Source organism: Triturus cristatus, chromosome 5_1 (assembly GCF_964204655.1).
Source record: "Triturus cristatus chromosome 5_1, aTriCri1.1, whole genome shotgun sequence".
NCBI classification, from domain to species: domain Eukaryota; kingdom Metazoa; phylum Chordata; class Amphibia; order Caudata; family Salamandridae; genus Triturus; species Triturus cristatus.
This window is the reverse complement of record NC_140587.1, coordinates 164,156,244-164,175,779: the sequence shown is the minus strand read 5'-3', so window position 1 is coordinate 164,175,779 and position 19,536 is coordinate 164,156,244.

The window sequence follows — 19,536 nt, the reverse complement described above, 5'->3', positions numbered from 1 at the left end:
GTTAGGCTAGGGAGGAACTTCTAGCCTTCCCAATATTCTATTGATTGATTCCCATATTTATAAATGTTTGGAGTTGTAAGAGCACCACATGTTATCCTGTTGCTCCTACAAAGCTCTGTAGTAAGTGATGTGAACTACAGCTGGGGAAAAGGTTTAAGGGTAGAATCAAACCAGATGCAAGGTATTTGCCCCTTGCTAGAATTTCTCAGTTGCTGGCCCAGTTCTTGCAGGCTTTCAGAACTTTCCAAAGGTTGGTGAATACAGTTCTCACAGGTCTGGAAGCCTACAGTGCAGCTTATCTAGATGATATTGCTGTCTTTAGCTCCACCTGGGAAGATCACCTGGTCCACCTAAGGAATGTTTTGGAGGCCCTGCAAAAGGCAGGCCTCACTATCAAGGCTACTAAGTGCCAGATAGGGCAGAGTCAGGTTGTGTACCTGGGCCACCTTGTAGGTGGAGGCCAGGTTCAACCACTGCAGAGCAAAATCCAGACCATCTTGGACTGGGTTGCTCTAACTACACAGACTCAGGTTAGAGCCTTCTTAGGCCTGACTGGGTACTATAGGAGATTTGTCAAGGGGTATGGATCAATAGTGACACCCCTGAATGACTTAACTTCTAAGAAAATGCCCAAAAAGGTTCAGTGGACAGCTAGCTGTCAAAGGGCATTTGATGACCTGAAGCAGGCCATGTGTACTGCTCCCATTCTGCAGAGTCCTGACTACTCCAAGAAGTTCATTGTCCAAACAGATGCATCTGAATTGGGGGTAGGGGCTGCACTGTCACAATGGAATGATGAAGGTCAGGATCAGCCAGTAGCTTTCATAAGCAGAAGGCTGACCCCTAGAGAGAAACGTTGGTCAGCCATTGAGAGGTAGGCCTTTGTTGTGGTTTGGGCTCTGAAGAAGTTGAGGCCATACTTGTTTGGTACTCACTTCCTTGTTCAGACAGACCATAAGCCCCTCTTATGGATAAAACAAATGAAGGGTGAAACACCCAAACTGCTTAGGTGGTCCATTTCCCTACAGGGGATGGACTTTACAGTGGAACATAGACCTGGGAGTAACCATGCCAATGCAGATGGACTCTCTAGGTATTTCCACTTAGAACATGAAGACTCAACTGGTCAAGGTTAGTTTAATGTCCCTGCGTTTGAGGGGGGGTTGTGTAGGAGAGTAGGATCTGCTTCACATGGGTACCCCCACTTTTTGCTGGTGTTTCACTGTTTTTCGACCTTAGTCTGGCTGTGGCCCTGCTAATCAAGACCCCAGCCTAGCTGCTTCCTCTCTAAAATGGTTTCCATGTACATTAGGTACATTTCTAATTGGATTCTGGAGTGCCTTATACGCCCCTAGTATATGGTATACTATGTACCTAGGGCATAGGTACCTCAGAGGCCTACCAGGGGCTGAAGCATGTATTATGCCACCCCTGGGAAGCACTCCAAAATGACACCACAGGTCTGCTACTGCAGCCTGGGTAAGGGTGTGCTTGCACCCCTTACTGTGGTATAGGCTACCTATATCACTACCAGTGCACACACATATAAACCCTATAAGTCACTCCTGTGGCAGGCCTTAGCAATCCTGAAGGCAGAGTCAAGAACTCCAGACCAACCTAATCTTGCACCTTGCACTGAAACAAGCGCATCATCTTTTATTGTTGTTTTTAAAGTGTTTGTATTTGAACCCAGGGCTGGGACTGTATCTGGAGAGGTTTCATCCACTTTTCACAGTAAGTCACTACCCACCTACCTGGCCAAAGGACACACCTAAATGGCGAGAAGATAATGACACTAGACACTGGTGTCACCTTTATGTACAAGAACTTTCGTCCCGGATCGGAGCACAGGTCCCTGCTGCGGTGTGCACACCAGACACACATTTAAAGGCCTCTTCCTGCCTGTGCTCTCCTGCTGCGGAGTGCATGCCAGTGACACATTTAAAGGCCTCTTCCTGCCTGTGCTCTCCTGCTGCAGAGTGCATGCCAGTGACACATTTAAAGGCCTCTTCCTGCCTGTGCTCTCCTGCTGCGGTGTACACACCAGACACACATTTAAAGGCCTCTTCCTGCCTATGCTCTCCTGCTGCGGTGTACACACCAGACACACATTTAAAGGCCTCTTCCTGCCTGTGCTCTCCTGCTGCGGTGTACACACCAGACACACATTTAAAGGCCTCTTCCTGCCTGTGCTCTCCTGCTGCGCTGTGCACACCAGACACACATTTAAAGGCCTCTTCCCGCCTGTGCTCTCCTGCTGTGGTGTACACACCAGACACACATTTAAAGGCCTCTTCCTGCCTGTGCTCTCCTGCTGCGGAGTACACACCAGACACATTTAAAGGCCTCTTCCTGCCTATGCTCTCCTGCTGCGGTGTACACACCAGACACACATTTAAAGGCCTCTTCCTGCCTGTGCTCTCCTGCTGCGGTGTACACACCAGACACACATTTAAAGGCCTCTTCCTGCCTGTGCTCTCCTGCTGCGGTGCACACACCAGACACACATTTAAAGGCCTCTTCCCGCCTGTGCTCTCCTGCTGCGGTGCACACACCAGACACACATTTAAAGGCCTCTTCCTGCCTGTGCTCTCCTGCTGCGGTGTGCACACCAGACACACATTTAAAGGCCTCTTCCTGCCTATGCTCTCCTGCTGCTCTGTGCATGCCAGTGACAAACTTAAAGGCCTCTTCCTGCCTGTGCTCTCCTGCTGCGGTGCACACACCAGACACACATTGAAAGGAATCTTCCTGCCTGTGCTCTCCTGCTGCGGTCTACACACCAGACACACATTTAAAGGCCTCTTCCTGCCTGTGCTCTCCTGCTGCGGTGCACACACCAGACACACATTTAAAGGCCTCTTCCTGCCTGTGCTCTCCTGCTGCGGTGTACACACCAGACACACATTTAAAGGCCTCTTCCCGCCTGTGCTCTCCTGCTGCGGTGTGCACACCAGACACACATTTAAAGGCCTCTTCCTGCCTATGCTCTCCTGCTGCTCTGTGCATGCCAGTGACAAACTTAAAGGCCTCTTCCTGCCTGTGCTCTCCTGCTGCGGTGCACACACCAGACACACATTTAAAGGAATCTTCCTGCCTGTGCTCTCCTGCTGCGGTCTACACACCAGACACACATTTAAAGGCCTCTTCCTGCCTGTGCTCTCCTGCTGCGGTGTGCACACCAGACACACATTTAAAGGCCTCTTCCTGCCTGTGCTCTCCTGCTGCGGTGTACACACACCAGACACACATTGAAAGGCCTCTTACTGCCTGTTCTCTCCTGCTGCGGTGCACACACCAGACACACATTTAAAGGCCTCTTCCTGCCTGTGCTCTTGTGCTGCGGTGTACACACCAGACACACATTTAAAGGCCTCTTCCTGCCTGTGCTCTTGTGCTGCGGTGTACACACCAGACACACATTTAAAGGCCTCTTCCTGCCTGTGCTCTCCTGCTGCGGTGTGCACACCAGACACACATATAAAGGCCTCTTCCTGCCTGTGCTCTCCTGCTGCGGTGTACACACCAGACACACATTTAAAGGCCTCTTCCTGCATGTGCTCTCCTGCTGCTGTGCACACACCAGACACACATTTAAAGGCCTCTTCCTGCCTGTGCTCTCCTGCTGCGGTGTACACACCAGACACACATTTAAAGGCCTCTTCCCGCCTGTGCTCTCCTGCTGCGGTGTGCACACCAGACACACATTTAAAGGCCTCTTCCTGCCTATGCTCTCCTGCTGCTCTGTGCATGCCAGTGACAAACTTAAAGGCCTCTTCCTGCCTGTGCTCTCCTGCTGCGGTGCACACACCAGACACACATTTAAAGGAATCTTCCTGCCTGTGCTCTCCTGCTGCGGTCTACACACCAGACACACATTTAAAGGCCTCTTCCTGCCTGTGCTCTACAGCTGCGGTGTGCACACCAGACACACATTTAAAGGCCTCTTCCTGCCTGTGCTCTCCTGCTGCGGTGTACACACACCAGACACACATTGAAAGGCCTCTTCCTGCCTGTGCTCTCCTGCTGCGGTGTGCACACCAGACACACATTTAAAGGCCTCTTCCTGCCTGTGCTCTCCTGCTGCGGTGTACACACCAGACACACATTTAAAGGCCTCTTCCCGCCTGTGCTCTCCTGCTGTGGTGTACACACCAGACACACATATAAAGGCCTCTTCCTGCTTGTGCTCTCCTGCTGCGGTGTACACACCAGACACACATTTAAAGGCCTCTTCCTGCCTGTGCTCTCCTGCTGCGGTGTGCACACCAGACACACATTTAAAGGCCTCTTCCTGCCTGTGCTCTCCTGCTGCGGTGCACACACCAGACACACATTTAAAGGCCTCTTCCCGCCTGTGCTCTCCTGCTGCGGTGTACACACCAGACACACATATAAAGGCCTCTTCCTGCCTGTGCTCTCCTGCTGCGGTGTACACACCAGACACACATTTAAAGGCCTCTTCCTGCCTGTGCTCTCCTGCTGCAGTGTACACACCAGACACACATTTAAAGGCCTCTTCCCGCCTGTGCTCTCCTGCTGCGGTGTGCACACCAGACACACATTTAAAGGCCTCTCCTGCCTGTGCTCTCCTGCTGCGGTGCACATACCAGACACACATTTAAAGGCCTCTTCCCGCCTGTGCTCTCCTGCTGCGGTATGCACACCAGACACACATTTAAAGGCCTCTTCCCGCCTGTGCTCTCCTGCTGTGGTGTACACACCAGACACACATTTAAAGGCCTCTTCCTGCCTGTGCTCTCCTGCTGCGGTGTGCACACCAGACACACATTTAAAGGCCTCTTCCTGCCTGTGCTCTCCTGCTGCGCTGTGCACACCAGACACACATTTAAAGGCCTCTTCCCGCCTGTGCTCTCCTGCTGTGGTGTACACACCAGACACACATTTAAAGGCCTCTTCCTGCCTGTGCTCTCCTGCTGCGGAGTACACACCAGACACATTTAAAGGCCTCTTCCTGCCTATGCTCTCCTGCTGCGGTGTACACACCAGACACACATTTAAAGGCCTCTTCCTGCCTGTGCTCTCCTGCTGCGGTGTGCACACCAGACACACATTTAAAGGCCTCTTCCTGCCTGTGCTCTCCTGCTGCGAGAATATGGGATACTAGACGCTGGTGACACCATGCTGCACAAGCACCTTTGTCCCCGTTCGGATCACTGCTGCCAGCTGGAGCGTGCATGCCACTTACGAACTAAACAGATGTTTATTGTTCATTGTTTTTTATATTTCTTGTTTTTTGTAATTATTTTAATTCATCGAAAAATGAAAAGAATTCATATAGTGATAGCTGTGCGTGTTCCTGCAGTGCCTAGGTGCTGCAGCTGTGGTGATAGCTCTGCGTGAACCTACAGTGCTAAGGTGCTGCAGTTCTGGTGATAGCCCTTCAAGTCCCTGCAGTGCACAAGTCCTGCAGCTGTGGTGATAGCTGTGCGCGTTCCTGCAGTGCACAAGTCCTGCAGCTGTGGTGATAGCTGTGCGTGTTCCTGCTGTGCATACGTCCTGCAGCTGTGGCGATAGCTGTGTGTGTTCCTGCAGTGCATAAGTCCTGCAGCTGGGGTGATAGCTGTGCATCTTCCTGCAGTGCACAAGTCCTGCAGCTGTGGTGATAGCTGTGTGCGTTCCTGCAGTGCACAAGTCCTGCAGCTGTGGTGATAGCTGTGCGTGTTCCTGCAGTGCATAAGTCCTGCAGCTGTGGTGATAGCTGTGCGTGTTCCTGCAGTGCACAAGTCCTGCAGCTGTGGTGATAGCTGTGCGTGTTCCTGCAGTGCACAAGTCCTGCAGCTGTAGTGATAGCTGTGGGTGAACCTACAGTGCTAAGGTGCTGCAGTTCTGGTGATAGCCCTTCAAGTCCCTGCAGTGCACAAGTCCTGCAGCTGTGGTGACAGCTGTATGTGTTCCTGCAGTGCACAAGTCCTGCAGCTGTGGTGACAGCTGTGTGTGTTCCTGCAGTGCACAAGTCCAGCAGCTGTGTTGACAGCTGTACGTGTTCCTGCAGTGCACAAGTCCTGCAGCTGTCGTGACAGCTGTGCACGTTCCTGCAGTGCACAAGTCCTGCAGCTGTGGTGATAGCTGTGCGTGTTCCTGCAGTGCAGAAGTGCTGCAGCTGTGGTGACAGCTGTGCGTGTTCCTGCAGTGCACAAGTCCTGCAGCTGTGGTGATAGCTGTGTGTGTTCCTGCAGTGCATAAGTCCTGCAGCTGTGGTGATAGCTGTGGGTGTTCCTGCAGTGCACAATTGCTGTCGCTATGGCGACAGCTGTGTATGTTTCAGCAGTGCCAAGTCCTGCAGCTGTGGTGATAGCTGTGCGTGTTCCTGCAGTGCACAAGTCCTGCAGCTGTGGTGATAGCTGTGTGTGTTCCTGCAGTGCACAATTGCTGTTGCTATGATGACTGCTGTGTATGTTCCAGCAGTCTATCAGAAAAAAGGGGGAGGGGACCAGGAGCTAGTTGTGGTCCAGTGCCTGTGCTCCTTATGTCGACTGTATCAATCAAATCAGGAGGCACTGTTCCATGAGAGGGGTGTGAGTAGTCACCCACTTATTGAAAAAAGGAATGTATAGAGGGTCCTAGGATAGATGTGACCCATGTGTCGAAGGGAAAAGCAGAGCTTGTCTCTTGATGCCCACACACACCCCCAGAGGTGTCATGCTTCATCATTGGGCGTTTTGCTCCTCATCGGGCCGGCACTGCAATGCCCTACGGGTCCCCCGAAGGGTCACTTTAGCGGAGATCTTTTGAGACAAAACGCCGTATGGTGCATGCGGGTGTGTGGTGTGGGTCCTAAAAAAAGTGGTGCAGTGGTGTGTGCAGAGTGAGTCTAAAACTGTCTAAGGGTACTTTTAATGAAGGGGGGTGGCACCCTTGACAGTTTAAAAAACCCGTAGGTTAGGTGTTACCTTGATGGACTAAATGGTCCAAAGGTAACTATAACGAGGTCAACATGTTTCGCGCCCCTGTGGTCCAGACGGATCCGTGGCGCTTCCTCAGGACCAAGTAAATCGTGAAGTGTTAGTGAAAGTGAACTGAGGGATACTACCCTCAGTGGATATCCGGGCGTACAAGGCCTAAATAAACCCTGCCGTCTAACTTGTTAGATCTAGGTCGCTGCTGGATACTGCCTAGGTAGAAAATGACAAAAAGAGAGAAGGACAATGTGTCAGAGCTTCGAGGGGTCAGGGGAGAAGGTAGCCTTGCCCCAGAGTTTGACCTAAAATTAATAAAAAAGCTGTGTACGAACCAGAGATGGAAAATAATGTGCCTTCCCAAGAGTAGGTGGGACACGGGGTCTCAACTATGAGTGACGAGAGTGAGGCACGCATGTCAAGGGGGCGGTGGCGCCCTGGCACGTACGGCACCACTGACACTCTAGGAGTCACCTGCTAATCCCATTGCGCTCTTGTTAAGAAACCATCAATAATGTCACCCAGTTATGCCTCAATCATATCATTGGTGTGTTTATGTGGCGTCTCATCAAGGGTGACTGTGACGATATGGCACACTACGCCACACATACCTCTGGGGGTGTAACTTTGCTTACTAGCAACTACTGGATCCATGACCAAGGGATAGGACCTACTAGTAAGAACTAGAGTGTACAATTTGATTGGGTGGCGATAGCTACCCACTTTACTATGATAATGATCTCGAATAAGACACATAATCACCTGACATTTGGAATACGACCTCCTTATGCACCTACTAGCAACATTATAAACAACAACACAATGATCATTAGTGGGTGGCTCACGGTCCACACTATGTCCCTTATTTGACTCTGAACTCATATATGTCACCCATCTTCATCGCTTTACCGATTAGTTATACCTTCGTGTACTAACATAAACAACAAGATAACTTCACTCGGCAATCAGTATAGGTAGGCTTTCCTGTTTTCAGTTTCTATTTTTGGTAAATTCTGGTGGTGTTTTTTCAGTGTTTTCCAGTGATTTCAATACCTCAAAAAAACAGTGCTTTTCAGTGGTTGCTCATTTTCGCGCCATAAAAAACAACTGAAACTGTGTTTTACCGGTGTTTATGGGACGCTTCGCTTTTATTATTGCTTGCTTTCTTAATTGGTGCATGGTATATAGACAGTCTATGTACAGTGTATATGAGGTTAAAATACATTTTTACAAGTCGAATTTATTGTAATACACCATACAATATTTCTTCAGTGAATCTTTGGTCATTCGCGCTCTCTCTTTCCTACCCATGTACGCTTTTATTTGGGAAAAGGCCCTCTCGACATTGGCACTTGAGACTGGCAACACCAAAACAGACAGTACACAATTTGCCAACTCTGGCCACTGACGTAGCTTTCCATGCCAATACTGGTGCACCTCAAGGTTGACATTGTCTGGGCCAGGTTCTGAAACATATGAGTTGAACTGGGTGCATATGCTCTCAGAGGTGTTAAAGCGGTCAAAAATGAAGCTGTACTTCGCAAAGTCTGGAGAAAATTTCCCTTTAAGGAAGGGATCTAACACTTGCGCAGAGTACCAAAGTGAGGCTTCATTGGCTTCAAACGCCATGGTTGGTGAAGGGACATTTCTATGTATCATAGCTAGCCATTTCTCATGCATTGTAAAAATTCGGTTCTGGATGTATGCAAATTAGCTAACCTCCAGCTTGCCTAAAAGTGATTAATACTTGGTGGTCGAAATTCCTTAGGCCAATTTCACGCTTTATAAAATTCCAAATAAATGCGATGTATATACAAATGCAGGTCAGGTAACCTATTGTCAGGAGAATGTTCATCTTAATGAAAGGGGAATGTTGAATCCATGTGTACAGTATATATCTTAAATTATTCACATAGTGAAGACAGACAATTGATTCAGCTGTAAAGACCTGGCGGAAAGGGAGCAGAACGGCTCCCAAATCCCCCGAGGTTGGGGATCTTCTTCCTTTACTCCTAACAACTGGCCCACAAAATGCAGGAATGGCTTCCCTTGCCAGCCACTATTGCTGTTTTGTCATGGGCATGGCTCCCCATCTTGCTGGGGCAGTGAAAGTGAAGGACATAGAATGAGAGAGAGCACTGCACGTACTTATCACTGGCTTCTGGTCACTGCCTAACCATTCGGTCCCCTGCATGCACTCAGTGCAACCTTGATGTTAGGGTGTTGTAGAATGTCCCTTCTTACTTGTTTTTTAAATATACACACAGTGCGGAAGCTGAGACGCCGTGATTAAGCTCGGATTTAATACATGATCAAATGTCTTTAAAGTTAAAAGAATGCATTTCAGTAACATGTAGGCGCATTTCAGAGCTTTCCGAACTCGTGCATTGTGCAGTTCAACTTGCCCAAAATCACACAGTGCAGAAGCAGAGACGCCGTGATTAAGCTCGGATTGTGGAGGAGATGAGGGAAGGGGAAGTGAGGGGAGGGAGAAAGCAAAGGGGAGGCGGGGAATAGGGAGCGAGCGAGGGAAGGGGGGAAGGTTGGCGAGCTGTGACACAAACAAATACATGATCAAATGTCTTTAAAGTTAAATGAATGCATTTCTGTAACATGTAGGTGCATTTCAGAGCTTTCCGAACTCGCGCATTTGAAGGTGCGGTCATTTGTGATGTGCACAAAAGCAGCTTCGTGAAAAAGAATTTGCCCAAAATCACACAGTGCGGAAGCTGAGATGCCGTGATTAAGCTCGGATTTAATACATGATCAAATGTCTTTAAAGTTAAAAGAATGCATTTCTGTAACATGTAGGCGCATTTCGGAGCTTTCCGAACTCGTGCATTGTGCAGTTCAACTTGCCCAAAATCACACAGTGCAGAAGCAGAGACGCCGTGATTAAGCTCGGATTGTGGAGGAGATGAGGGAAGGGGAAGTGAGGGGAGGGAGAAAGCAAAGGGGAGGCGGGGAATAGGGAGAGAGCGAGAGAGGGAAGGGGGAAGGTTGGCGAGCTGTGACACAAACAAATACATGATCAAATGTCTTTAAATGTAAAAGAATGCATTTCTGTAACATGTAGGCGCATTTCAGAGCTTTACGAACTCGCGCATTTGAAGGTGCGGTCATTTGTGATGTGCACAAAAGCGGCTTTGTGAAAAAGAATTTGCCCAAAATCACACAATGCGGAAGCTGAGACGCCGTGATTAAGCTCGGATTTAATACATGATCAAATGTCTTTAAAGTTAAAAGAATGCATTTCTGTAACATGTAGGCGCATTTCAGAGCTTTCCGAACTCGTGCATTGTGCAGTTCAACTTGCCCAAAATCACACAGTGCAGAAGCAGAGACGCCGTGATTAAGCTCGGATTGTGGAGGAGATGAGGGAAGGGGAAGTGAGGGGAGGGAGCAAGCAAACGGGAGGTGGGGAATAGGGAGAGAGTGAGCGAGGGAAGGGGGGAAGGTTGGCGAGCTGTGACACAAACAAATACATGATCAAATGTCTTTAAAGTTAAAAGAATGCATTTCTGTAACATGTAGGCGCATTTCAGAGCTTTCCGAACTCGCGCATTTGAAGGTGCGGTCATTTGTGATGTGCACAATAGCGGCTTCGTGAAAAAGAATTTTCCCCAAAATCACACAGTGCGGAAGCTGAGACGCCGTGATTAAGCTCGGATTTAATACATGGTCAAATGTCTTTAAAGTTAAAGGAATGCATTTCTGTAACATGTAGGCGCATTTCAGAGCTTTCCGCACTCGTGCATTGTGCAGTGCAACTTGCCCAAAATCACACAGTGCAGAAGCAGAGACGCCGTGATTAAGCTTGGATTGTGGAGGAGATGAAAATCAGTGACACTCGGTTTAAACCAGCTGATTTTCATCCGTTAGGGTACTGTCGGGCAGATTCGGTTTTAACCGAATTCCGGACAGCCAAAGTATAGGTAACACACGCATGCGCAGGAACAGAATGTCTGGCCATCGCGAATGCGCGTTACCACTAACACTTCCTTGAACACAGCTGAATCGCAGACGGGACGATCGGACCGGAAACAGATACCGCCACAATGAGCCCAGCGGGACTACATATAGAGCCGGTACCGATGCTCTGCTCTTTTACAGACAGGAGGACGGCTGGGGTAGGTGCTCAAGAACCAGCACCCGAGCAAAACTGTGAATAATATCGCTCTGAAGGAAGAATGTGGTATGATGCCTGAGTTACTAATACTTAGACCGCACGATCAACAGTCCGGCGCTTGATGATACTTACGAGTGTGTCTGCTTTTATTTTCTATATTACCTCTCATTTAGCCCGAGAAGGTGTGGGCACTCGTCTCCTAGTCTATGGAGCAACTTTCTCCTTATGTTTAGGTGAGTGTTGTGATGATGAGGTCGGTATCTAAAATGATGTGATACTGCGGCGACAACAAGGGTGGACGTTCCATCACTAGTCTCAGTCACCCTGGATGAGACGCCGCATAAACACACCAATGATACGATTGAGGCATAACTGGGTGACATTTTTGATGGTTTCTTAACAAGAGCGCATTGAGATTAGAAGGTGACTCCTAGAGTGTCAGTGGTGCCGTACGTGCCAGGGCGCCACCGCCCCCTTGACATGCGTGCCTCACTCTCGTCACTAATAGTTGAGACCCCGTGTCCCACCTACTCTTGGGAAGGCACATTATTTTCCATCTCTGGTTCGTACCCAGCTTTTTAATTAATTTTTGGACAAACTCTGGGGCAAGGCTACCTTCTCCCCTGCCCCCTCGAAGCTCTGACACATTGTCCTTCTCTCTTTTTGTCATTTTCTACCTAGGCAGTATCCAGCAGTGACCTAGATCTAACAAGTTAGACGGCAGGGTTTATTTAGGCCTTGTATGCCCGGATACACACTGAGGGTAGTATCCCTCAGTTCACTTTCACTTACACTTCACGATTTACTTGGTCCTGAGGAAGCGCCACGGATTTGTTTGGACCACAGGGGCGCAAAACATGTCGACCTCATTGTAGTTACCTTTGGAACATTTAGCCCATCAAGGTAACACCTAACCTATGGGTTTTTTAACCTGTCAAGGGTGCCACCCCCTTCATTAAAAGTACCCTTTGGGCAACCCTTAGACAGTTAGACTCACTCTGCACACACCACTGCACCACCTTTTTTAGGACCCACACCACACACCCGCATGCACCATACAGCGTTTTTTCTCAAAAGATCTCTGCTAAAGTGACCCTTCGGGGGACCCGTAGGGCATTGCAGCACCGGCCCAATGAGGAGCAAAACGCCCAATGATGAAGCATGACACCTCTCGGGGTGTGTGAGGGCATCAAGAGACAAGCTCTGCTTTTCCCTTCGACACATGGGTCACATCTATCCTAGGACCCTCTATACATTCCTCTTTTCAATGAGTGGGTGACTAGTCGCACCCCTCTCATGGAACAGTGCCTCCTGATTTGATTAATATGTTCCAGCAGTGCCAAGCCCTGCAGCTGTAGTGCTGCTTTTTGAAAACAAAGGTTCAAGCATAAGCTCAAGAGTCGAATCCAATCTTGTACCTTGGTCTGACACGAGACAACCATCTCTTATGTGGCCTCAAAGAGTATTTATTTGAATTCAGTACTGAGCCGGAAACATCACGGGGCATATTTACTAGAAACTGGCGGAGCGCTGTGTTACACCAAAATTGATAACGCCGCGCTCTGTCAGTTTCAAAATGCAGGAATGCGCTGTATTTACAAGAATGCGACGCACCCCTGTGGTTCTCCTAGCGCTGGCGCTAAAGAAGCTGCCTAGCGGCTGGCACACCTTCCTGCACATAAACAATCTTTACAGGCGATTTGATGTTTCTTTCTGTACTGACACATTTTATTCAACATCTGATCCTGTATTTTCCTTGATTCTTCAAATCCTCTAGACAACCTGTATTTTCTACCACATCATAACATAGACTTCCTCATCACATATTACTAATAATTCTTGCAAATATCTTCAATCTCACCATAGCAACCATACTGCTAAAAGTATTGAAAATCAGCTATGTGCTGCACAACAGCGCATGGTAAGTGGAGTGAGTTTATGCCCTCGAGTAGAAAATCTACTTGAGCGACAGAAAATCTACTCAAATGGCAGTCTTCTGGCCACGACCGCTCACAAACGCCGGAGACTTCCCACGTTAGGAAATCACATTAGGGGATGCCAAATCTCGCTCCTGCTTGCCAGCTCGCATATTTTGGAACCTCATGGAAGAAAAATTCTACCGCGTGGCGATTGGCGTAATTTGGCCAGAATGCCGCGTAAGAGTGTCCAAATTTCTAACAATTCATTCCGCCCACCCTTACACGTAATAAACCATGATATTGCGCTATCAACCTATATCAGAGCATCTCGCTATATAACGAATACAATCAGTGAAGTAATGAGCAAAATCATGCGGTTATCATGATTACGTTGAGGAGTTCAAGAGGAGGGCTAGGGTAATAATTCTAGCGAATATGTGCATATACAATCTAAAGACTTCGGGCCTAGTCACAAACTGCATTTTCTAGTACTTTTAGAAGTATCAAAATTGATCTATTAACGTACTGCAAAATGCAAATCCCAAACCCATGTGGTTAGATCTACGCCTTTGATTCTCCTAACTTTTATGAGCAGAGATCGCCCTGAATGTAGAGATCTACCCACACATAGGTATACGATTTATTAGTAAATGTGAGAGGGATGGGGCAATAGATAGAAAATGGGGAATACTTCCTAGGGTGGGTGCTAAACTCCACTACGCCAGGGGAGTTCACGGAGTTATGCCCATTAGTTCTGGAAAAACTCTGCCATACACTGTGTGGCAGTGTTTTTTCCACACACGGCTGAACATCAAGTTGGCGAGCCCGAGTGAGAAAATCGAGTGCTAAGACGAGTCTTGGTGCAATTTCTCAACGCGAGTGGCAGGAAGAAGAAGCGCCCTCCAGCACACCATGTGGTGCTATTCCCACACATTTTTACAAAGTAAAACAAGAGCACAGTGCTAAAAATCAGCAGGCGCATTGCGACGTACCAACATTCCGCCACTCATGCATCACGGCGGAATCTCGCTGAGTTTTAGGTAACTCCGCGGAATTCCACAGAGTGAAACTCTGCAAGTTCCACCCACCCCTAATACTTACTACTAAAGTGGAGGAGTTTTTGGAGGAGTAAGAACTGGGTAATGGGGGGTTGGGGAGGGTTTTAGATAGGAACATGCACACACCCACAAAAGAGTAAGCCCCTTCTTATTCTCAAACTATTCTTCTAAGGTTACTAAATGCAAAAAATGACCCAGAACAGTAATAAAAGTACTCCAGCTTAGAGCTGGAGTAAGTACAGCACCACCCCTGGCCACTCACAACAGTGTCACATAGAAAATAAATAAAGTAGGGACTTTCAATAAATTCTCTTACGAAATAATGTTAACTTTTAAAAATATATGTACATTTATTACAATTCTTACAATTTAAATATTAAATTATACATAAATATTATTTCACTAAAATATTTAATAAAATGTTTGAATTAAAGAATACAACTTTAAACAAAAGTAATTAAATAATTTATTCTATACTTAAAGTTTAGCAATTTTTTATATATAATAAATAAATATGAATACTACTTTAGGTGGGTCTTATTTTGCTAAAGAATTCTTTAAAAAACATTTCAATTTAATATAATCAAATAAATAATTTTTTTAATGTAAAGTAGTTAATAGTGCTGCAGCAGTTTTTGTAATTATTCTACATTTAAAATTCATATACAAAATTAACATTTAACTGGCTAATATTTTAGGTTTTTTTCCAAACCTAAATTAACTTTTCATTATTGGAGTATACTCTACCACAGAGAGATTATGGAGGTCTCCACCGATATTGCAGACTGCCAAATATGGTTGTAAGTTCGCTACTAGCAGTTACTTTACGTTCTTATATGACATTTGTACTGTCTCCACCCCCCTATTGTAAGTGACATTCAGAGTGGTAGTGTGTGTGACTATATTCGAAAGCAGTATTTTAGAAAATAAGTAATCGGTGGATGATTTACATGCAGTCCATAACATAGATTATGTATGCCTACACCTAGGTTAATCATGTGAGTGCAATGTCTGGCAAGTGATTGTGTCTCCAGCCATTTATATAATGTGCCTGATTTATGTAATATATCAGTGACTGAGTAGTGGCAGTCTGCCCTTAGGGTGCATAGTTGAATAATGACTGTGGAGTGTGTGTTCAGTGAGTAAAGTGAGAAAGTGAAGGTTACAATCTGAATAGTTTTGTATTTTCTGATAAAGACTTTAAAGACAATGGTGTGAGCATTTTAATATTAAAAAAAGCTTAGTTATAGTATATTGAAATTATATGTAAGTGTGAAAATGTACATTTGTAAAATATGTGCATTTACATACTGAGTTGAGGTGTGGGGTAGTAGAATTGTATTAGGTGAGTGCTATACATGGGTGTGTTAAATGAGACATGTGACCAGACAGGAACACTGACTGACTCGCAGATAGAAATGGTTGGGAGTTCCTAACGTTACATTTAGTTGCACTGCTACTTAACATTGTGTATTGAAAAAAGTTTTTTTAAAGTTTTGCTTCTCTTCTGTTGTGAGGGGTGTTGTGTTGTTGTTCATCCAGCACTAGCAGACAGAGCCCCAGGTCTGGGAGTAGCAATCACATGTTGTTTGAGTTGGTTTTCTGGTTGTTGTGGGCAGGGTGTGACTCTTTATGCTCAGGTGTGGAGGATGGACCACCATGTTTCCAGTGACGGGGGAGTTTACTCTAAATACGGCAGACAGAGTATTGGCTCTCCGTTGCTCCATCCATCGTGTTTAATGTTTGATTCCGCAGACGGAGGTAGGAACATGCTGTGGAGCAGACTTTAGTGCGTCAACCCGTCATACTCCAGATCAGACGGATGTATCTCCTTGGTGGCGGACGGGTGAACAGACGGATTTTGACACTTGGTACTCATTTTTTTTATTTTTTTTAAACAGACTTTATTAGGTCACAGAACAAAATGCAGTCAATCCCCGTCCCCAATACTCCGCCCTCTAGCCAAATCAGGACGTAGTGCAGTGACCGCCCCACCACACTGACCACAACTGTACAACATTCACCCCAACAGTATCTGTGCTACAAGGTAGTGCATCCACAGGAGTAATCCACAGTGAGTGTGCGATAAAGCCAAAATATCCCCCGCCCCATCCCCCAGCAACCCCCCCAACGAACCCCCCAACTCTACCCACCCACCCAAGCATGTCGCCAGTATCTATTAGAATTACATGTACATCAAAGCCTCACCCACCACTCGTCGGATCTTGACACTTGGTACTCATCTATCAAACTCTAAGTCAGGCCCTCTATTTCCAACACCGAGTGCGCACAGCGTTCGGCCTTGCGCAACACAGGTTGGGCATAGAGCCTGGCCTAGAAGCGTCCAAGCTTGCTGTGGGTGCATAATGTGCACTGTGCATGACCTGCACCCAACCTGCTGCTTGCGGCAGCCCCCACTGTCCAACTCTGAAGGCCATGCATAGCAGGTGTTGGGCGCACTGCCCCAGCTGCACACATCCCTCAGCTATGAGTAGCAGGGGTTGAACACAGGGTCTGTATTATGCATAGCAGGAGTTGGATGCACAGCACCAGCTGCACACATCCTTCAGCTGTGCGTAGCGGGGGTTGAGCACAGGGTCTGTACTACGCACAGCAGGTGTGGGGCGCAGAGCACCAGCTGCACACATCCTTCAGCTGTGCATAGCGGGGGTTGAACACAGGGTCTGTTCTATGCATAGCAGGTGTTGGATGGTCTGAGATCACTATCACCGCAGATATAGGTGTAAGATGGCTATCACTGTAGATATTGGTGTGAGATCACCATCACTGCAGATATTGGTGTGAGATCACTATCACTGCAGATATAGGTGTGAGATCACCATCACTGCAGATATTGGTGTAAGATCACTTTCACTGCAGATATTGGTGTGAGATCACATCACTGCATATTTTGGTGTTAGATCACTATCACTGTAGATATTGGTGTGAGATCAATATCACTGCAGATATAGGTGTGAGATCACTATCACTGCAGATATTACTTCAGATATAGGTGTGAGATCACTATCACTGCTGATACAGGTGTGAGATCACCATCACTGCAGATATTGGCGTGAGATCACTATTACTGCAGATATAGGTGTGAGATCACTTTTACTGCAGATGTAGGTGTGAGATCAATATCATTGCAGATATAGGTGTGCGACCACAGTCACTGCAGATATTGGTATGAGATAACCATCACTGCATATATATGTGTGAGATCACCATGACTTCAAATATAGGTGTGAGATCGCCATTACTTCAGATATAGGTGTGAGATCACTATCACTGTAGATATATATTTGTGAGATCAATATCACTGCAGATATAGGTGTGCGACCACGGTCACAGCAGATATTGGTGTGAAATCACTATCACTGCAGATATTGGTGTGAGATCACCATCACTGCAGATATAGGTGTGAGATCACTACTATTGCAGATATAGTCGTGAGATCACTATCACAGCAGATATTGGTGTGAAATCACTATCACTGCAGATATTGGTGTGAGATCACCCTCACTGAAGATATAGGTGTGGGATCACTATCACTGCAGATATAGGTGTGAGATCCACAGCAATGCAGATATAGGTGTGAGATCACCATCACTATAGATATTGGTGTGAGATCACTATCACTAAAATATAGGTGTGAGATCACTATCACTGCAGATATAGATGTGAGAACTCTATCACTGTAGATATTGGTGTGAGATCACTATCACTGCAGATATAGGTGTGAAATCACTATCACTGCTGCTATTACTTCAGATATATGTGTGAGTTCACTTTCACTGCAGATACAGGTGTGAGATCACTTTTACTGGAGATATAGGTGTAAGATCACTTTTAGTGCAGATATACGTTTGAGATCAATATCATTGTAGATGCAAGTGTGCGACCACCATCACTGCAGATATTGTTGTGAGATCACTATCACTGCAGATATAGGTGTGAGATCACCATCACTGTAGATATTGGTGTGAGATCACTATCACTGCAGATATAGGTGTGAGATCACTATCACTGCAGATATTACTTCAGATATAGGTGTGAGATCACTATCACTGCAGATATAGGTTTAGGTGTGAGATCACCATCACTGCAGATATTGGTGTGAGATCACTATCATGGCAGATATAGGTGTGAGAACTATCACTGCAGATGTTGGTGTGAGATCGCTATCACTTCAGAAACAGATGTGAGATCACTATTACTGCAAAGATAGGTGTGAGATCACTTTCACTGCTGCTATAAGTGTGAGATCATTATTACTGCAGATATAGGTGTGAGATCACTATCACTGCAGATATAGGTGTGAGATACTATCACTGCAGATGTTGGTGTGAGATCGCTATCACTTCAGATACAGGTGTGAGATCACTATTACTGCAAAGATAGGTGTGAGATCACTTTCATTGCTGATATAAGTGTGAGATCATTATTACTGCAGATATAGGTGTAGGTGTGAGATCACCATCACTGCAGATATTGGCGTGAGATCACTATCACTGCAGATATAGATGTGAGATCATTATAACTTCATATATAGGTGTGAGATCTCTATCACTGTAGATATTGGTGTGAGATCACTATCACTGCAGATATAGGTGTGAGATAACTATCACTGCAGATATAGGTGTGAGATCACTTTCATTGCTGATATAAGTGTGAGATCAATATTACTGCAGATATAGGTGTGAGGTCACTATCACTGCAGATATAGGTTTAGGTGTGAGATCACCTTCACTGCAGATATTGGTGTGAGATCACTATCATGGCAGATATAGGTGTGAGATCATAATACCTTCATATATAGGTGTGAGATCTCTATCGCTGTAGATATTGGTGTGAGATCACTATCACTGCAGATATAGGTGTGAGATAACTATCACTGCAGATATAGGTGTGAGATCACCATCACTGCAGATATATATGTGGGAGCTCACTATCACCGCAGAAATTGTTGTGAGATCACTATCACTGCAGATATAGGTGTGAGATCACCATCACTGCAGATATTGGTGTGAGATGACTATCACTACAGATATAGGTGTGAGATCACTATCACTCCAGATATAGGTGTGAGATCTCTATCACTGTAGATATTGGTGTGAGATCACTATCACTGCCGATAAAGGTGTGAGATCACTATCACTGTAGATATTACTTCAGATATAGGTGTGAGATTACTATCACTTCTGATACAGGTGTGACACCATCACTGCTGATATTGGCGTGAAATTACTATTACTGCAGATATAGGTGTGAGATCACTTTTACATCAGATTTAGGTGTGAGATCAATATCATTGCAGTTATAGGTGTGCAACCACATCACTGCAGATATTGGTGTGAGATCACCATTACTTCAGATATAGGTGTGAGATTACCATTACTTCAGATAGGTGTGAGATCACTAGCAATGCAGATATAGGTGTGAGATCAATATCACTGCAGATATAGGTGTGAGATCACCATTACTTCAGATATAGGTGTGAGATCACT